This window comes from Antechinus flavipes, chromosome X (assembly GCF_016432865.1).
Source record: "Antechinus flavipes isolate AdamAnt ecotype Samford, QLD, Australia chromosome X, AdamAnt_v2, whole genome shotgun sequence".
In the NCBI taxonomy this organism is placed as follows: domain Eukaryota; kingdom Metazoa; phylum Chordata; class Mammalia; order Dasyuromorphia; family Dasyuridae; genus Antechinus; species Antechinus flavipes.
This window is the reverse complement of record NC_067404.1, coordinates 18,839,483-18,845,937: the sequence shown is the minus strand read 5'-3', so window position 1 is coordinate 18,845,937 and position 6,455 is coordinate 18,839,483.

The window sequence follows — 6,455 nt, the reverse complement described above, 5'->3', positions numbered from 1 at the left end:
ACAGTAAAATGATACTAGTGGGTAATCTCAAACTCCCCCTCACGGAATTATATAAACCTAAGCACAAAATAAGCAAGAAAGAAACTAGAGAGGTTAACAGAATCTTAGAAAATTTTTTATCAGCAGTATGTGGCACCTACACAAAACCTGAATTTGTTTTAGGGCACAAACCCCTCAAAATCCAATGCAGAAAGACAGAAATAGCAAATGCTTCCTTTTTTGACCAGATGCAATAAAAATACATTCAATAAAGTGCTAGGAAAAGATACACTAAAAACCAAATTAAATAATTTAATTCTAAAGACTATGTGGGTCAAACAACAAATCATAGAAAAAAAATAATACTTTCATCCAAGAGAATTACAATAATGAGACAACATACCAAAACCTAAGATATGCACCCAAAGCACTTCTTTTTTTAATTAAAGCTTTGTATTTACAAAATATATACATGGGTAATTGTAATGTTCTCTCTAAAATGTAATGTTCTCTATTGAAGTTTTCTTGGGGTCTCTGGAGGCAGCCTTTGTTTCAGTTCAGTAATCACCATAAGTACAGCCAGGTGTTAAAGTCCAAATCCTCTATTGTATCATTCAAAGTCTTTTCTCCTTTCCTGGGGCTTGGTTAGCTTTCTTAGAGGCCTATCTTTCTCTTTGGTTCAGAGGGCTTGAGCTCCTGCTGCAGTCCTTTGCCTCTGCCAGCTTCTGCCTCTAACTCTCTCCAAATGTCTATCTAAGGCTCCTAGATTATATGCTCCACACTGAATATACACCAATCATTATATCACTAGGAAACCATTATTTGTTGTAGGATTAAATCAATGCTGAACTAGATTTAACCATCTTCTCCTCAATTCCACTTAGTATCTTGTTTCAAGTTCTGGCTCATTAACAGGTAATTTTTTCAACATTGACCGTCGCAAACTTTCTGTTTCAAGTTTTTCCCTCCTTCCTTACAACTCCTCCCCTAGATGGCAGGTAGTCCAGTACATGTTAAATGTTTAAAAATATATGTTGAATTGAATATATGTAGACATGTTTATATAGGTATCTTGATGCATAAGAAAAATTGGATCAAGAAGGAAAAAAACTGAGAAAGAAAACAAAATGCAAGCAAACATCAAGAGAAAGAGTGAAAATGCTATGATGTGGTTCACACTCAGTTCCCACAGTCCTCTCTTTGGATGTATATAGCTCTCGTCATCACTGAACAATTGGAACTGGTTTGAATCATCTCATTGTTGAAGAGAGCCTTGTCCATTAGAATTGATCATCGTATAATCTTGTTGTTGTCCTGTATAATGATCTCCTGGTTCTGCTCATTTTGCTTAGCATCAGTTCATCTAAGTCTCTACAGACTCTCTGAAATTATCCTGTTGGTCATTTCTTACAGAACAATAATATTCCATAACATTCATGTACCACAATTTATTCAGCCATTCTCCAACTGATGGACATCCATTCAGTTTCCATTTCAAGGCACTACAAAAAGGGCTGCACAAACATTTTTTGCACATGTGGGTCCCTTTCCCTTCTTTAAGATCTCTTTGGGATATAATCCCAGTAGAAAGATTGCTGGGTCAAAGTGTGTGCATAATTTGATAACTTTTTGAGCATAGTTTCAAATTGCTCTCCAGAATGGCTGGATCCATTCACAGTTCCACCAAGAATGTATCAGTATCTCACTTTTTCCACTTCCTCTCCAACATTCCGCATTATCTTTCCCTGTCATTTTAGCCAATCTAACAGGTGTGTAGTGATATCTCAGAGTTGTCTTAATTTGCATTACTCTAATCACTACTGATTTGGAGCACCATATGAAAATATGACTAAAAATAATTTCAATTTCTTCATCTGAAAATTGTCTGTTCATATCCTTTGACTATACACTGGAGAATGGCTTGATTTCTTATAAATTTGAGTTAGGTCTCTATATATTTTAGAAATGAGGACTTTATCAGAACCCTTAAAAGTAAAAATGATTTCCTAATTTATTGCTTCCTTTCTGATCTTGTCTGCATTAATTTTGTACAAAAATGTTTTAACTTAAAATAATCAAAATTATCCATTTTGTGTTCAGTAGTTCTTCTTTGGTCACAAATTCCTTCTGCCTCCACAGATCTGAGAGATAACCTATCCTATGTTCTTCTCATTCTTTTTATTTATTCATTTATTTTTATTAATAGCTTTTTATTTACAAGTTATATGCATGGGTAATTTTACAGCATTGACAATTGCCAAACCTTTTGTTCCAATTTTTCCCCTTCTTCCCCCCACCTCCTCCCCTAGATGGCAGGATGACCAATATATGTTAAATATGTTAAAGTATAAATTAAATACAAAATAAGTATACATGTCTAAACTGTTATTTTGCTGTACAAAAAGAACTAGACTCTGAAATAGTGTACAATTAGCCTGTGAAGGAAATCAAAAATGCAGGCGGACAAAAATAGAGGTATTGGGAAAGCTATGTAATGGTTCTTAGTTATCTCCCAGAGTTCTTTCGTTGGGTGTAGCTGGTTCAGTTCATTACTGGTCCATTGGAACTGATTTGGTTCATCTCATTGCTGAAGATGGCCAGGTCCATCAGAATTATTATCATATAGTATTGTTGTTGAAGTGTATAATGATTTCCTGGTCCTGCTCATTTCACTCAGCATCAGTTCATGTAAGTCTCTCCAGGCCTTTCTGAAATCATCCTGTTGGTCATTTCTTACTGAACAATAATATTCCATAATATTCATATACCACAATTTATTCAGCCATTTCCCAACCAATGGACATCTACTCATTTTCCAGTTTCTGGCCACTACAAAGAGGGCTGCCACAAACATTCTTGGACATACAAGTCCCTTTCTCTTCTTTAAGATCTCGTTGGGATATAAGCCCAGTAGTAACACGGCTGGATCAAAGGGTATGCACAGTTTGATAGCTTTTTGAGCATAGTTCCAAATTGCTCTCCAGAATGGTTGGATATATTCACAATTCCACCAACAATGTATTAGTGTCCCTGTTTTCCCACATCCCCTCCAACATTACGCATTATCTTTCCCTGTCTGTCATTCTAGCCAATCTAACAGGTGTGTAGTGGTATCTCAGAGTTGTCTTAATTTGCATTTCTCTGATTAATAATTGTTTGGAGCATCTTTTCATATAGCTAGAAATAGTTTCCATTTCTTCATCCGAAAATTGTCTGTTCATAACCTTTGACCATTTATCAATTGGAGAATGGGTTGATTTCTTATATATTAGAGTCAATTCTCCATATATTATGCAAATGAGGCCTTTATCAGAACTTTTGACTGTAAAAATGTTTTCCCAGCTTATTGCTTCCCTTCTAATCTTGTCTGCATTAGTTTTGTTTGTACAAAAACTTTTCAATTTGATATAATCATAATTTTCTATTTTGTGATCAGTAATGATCTCTAGTTCTTCTTTGGTCATAAATTCCTTCCTCTTCCACAGGTCTGAGAGGTAAACTATCCTGTGTTCCTCTAATTTATTGATAATATTATTCTTTATGTCTAGATCATGAACCCATTTCAACCTTATTCTGGTATATGGTGTTAGGTATGGGTCAGTGCCTAATTTCTGCCATACTAATTTCCAATTTTCTCAGCAGTTTTTGTCAAATACTGAATTCTTATCCACAAATCTGGGGTCTTTGGGTTTGTCAAACACTAGATTACTAATAATAATTGACTATTTTCTTCTGTGAACCTAACCTATTCCACTGACTAACTGCTCTATTTCTTATCCAATACCAAATGGTATTGATGACCTCTGCTTTATAAAATAGTTTTAGATCTGGTGCAACTAGGCCACCTTCATTTGCTTTTTTTTTTCATTAGTTCCCTTGAAATTCTTGACCTTTTGTTCTTCCAGATGAATTTTTTTGTTAATTTTTTTAAGTCAGTAAAACAGTTTCTTGGTAGTCTGATTGGTATAGCACTATATAAATAGATTATTTTGGGGAGTATTGCATTGTCATCTTTATTATATTTACTCGGCCTATCCAAGAGCACTTGATATTTTTCCAGTTATTTGGATCTGATTTTATTTGCATGGAAAGTGTTTTGTAGTTTTGCTCATATTGTTCTTGATTTTCCCTTGTTAGATAGATTTCCTAATATTTTATCCTATCTACATTTATTTTAAATGGAACTTCTCTTTGTATCTCTTGATGTTGGATTTTGTTAGTGATGTATAAAAATGCTGAGGATTTATTTGGATTTATTTTGTATGCTCCAAGTTATTTTATAACTTCCTTAAAGTTGTGCATTATTTCTAATAGTTTTTAGTTGATTCTCTAGGGTTCTCCAAGTATACCATCATATAATATGGAAAGAGTGTTAATTTGGTTTTCTCATTACCAACTCTGATTCCTTTAATCTCTTTTTCTTCTTTTATTGCCAAAGCTAGCACTTCTAATACAATATTGAATAGTAATGGTGATAGTGGGCAATCTTGTTTCTCTCCTAATCTTATTGGGAAGAGTTCCAGTTTATCACTATTACAAATGATCCTTACCTATGGTTTTAAATAGGTGCTACTGACTCTTTAAAGGAAAAGTCCATTTATTCCTATAGTTTCTAATGTTTTTAATGGAACTGATGTTGGATTTTGTCAAATGACTTTTTTCTGCATCTATTGAAATAATCAATTTTTTTTGTGAATTTGGTTATTGATATAGACAATTATGCTAGTAGTTTTCCTAATATTGAACCAGCCCTGTATTCCTGGTATAACTCCTGCTTGGTCATGATGTATTATCCTGGGGATGATTTTCGATTATCCCTTTGCTAATATTTTATTTAAGATTTTTGCATCAATATTCATTAGGGAGATTGGTCTATAATTTTCTTTCTCTGTTTTCAACCTACCTGATTAGGTATCAGTACCATGTCTGTGTCATAAAAGGAATTTGGTAGGAGTCCTTATTTCCCTATTTTTTTCAAATAGTTTCTAAAGCATTGGAGTTAATTGTTCTTTAAATGTTTGGTAGATTCACATTAAATCCATCTGGTCCTGGGGATTTTTTCTTATGGAGTTGGTTAATATTTTGTTCTATTTCTTTTTCTAAGATGGGACTGTTTAATCAATTTACTTCTTCCTCTATTAATCTGAGCAAGCTATAGTTTTGAAGGTATTCACCCATTTCATTTAAGTTATCAAATTTATTGGCATAAAGTTGGGCAAAGTAACTCCTAATTATTACTCTAATTTCCTCTTCATTAGAGGCAAGTTCTCCCTTTTCATTTTTAAGACTAACAATTTGATTTTCCTCTTTCCTTTTTCTAATCAAATTTACCAGTGGTTTATCTATTTTGTTGGCTTTTTTTTTGCATAGAACTAACTCTTACTTTTAATTATTAATTCAATGGTTTTTTTTTTACTTTCAATTTTTAAAATTTCTACTTTTATTTTTAGAATTTCAAGTTTAGTGTTTGATTGGGGGATTTTAATTTGCTCTTTTTCTAGCTTAAAAATTTTTTATTATAGCTTTTTATTTACAAGTTATATGCATTGGTAATTTTACAGCATTGACAATTGCCAAACCTTTTGTTCCAATTTTTCTCCTCCTTCCCCTCATCCTCTCCCCTTGATGGCAGGTTGACCAATACATGGTAAGTATGTTAAAGCATGTATTTCCTAACAGTTATTTTGCTGTACAAAAGGAATCAGAGTTTGAAATAGTGTAGAGATCAAACTTTTTGTTTAGTTCTGTTTTTTTTTTGTCAGAAATAGATGGAATTCACCTATTTCATTGAATGTCCATCTTCTTCTCTTAAAAAAATGCTCATTTTGACTGGGTAAGTTATTCTTGGCTGCATACCAAGTTCCTTAGCCTTTTGGAATATCAGATTCCAGACCTTTCTATTCTTTAATGTGGATGCTGCTAGATCCTGGATAATCCTTATTGTGGCTCCTCTGCATTTGAATTCTTTTTTTCTGTCTTCTTGTAATATTTTTTCCTTGGTCTGATAGTTCTGGAATTTAGCCACAATATTTCTTGGAGTTTTGATTTTGGGATCTCTTTCAGTAGGTGATGGATGAACTATATCAATGTCTATTTTACCTTCTGTTTCTATAACATCTGGGAAGTTCTATTTTATGATTTCTGAAAAATAGTGCCCAGGCTCTTTTTTTCATCATGATTTTCAGGAAGTACAATAATCCTTAGATTATCTCTTCTAGATCTATTTTCCAGGTCTGTGGTTTTCCCTAGTAGGTATTTAAAATTTTTTTCTATTTTTTCTTTTTTTGGTTTTGCTTGACTGATTCTTAGTGTCTCTTCAAGTCATTCATTTCCATTCATTCAATTCTGATTTTTAATGAATTATTTTCTTCATTTACTTTTTTATTTCTTTTTGTAATTGTCCAATCAAGTTTTTAAATGAGTTGTTTTATTCTATGGAATTTTTTCCCATTTCACCAATTTTAGTTTTTAGAGAG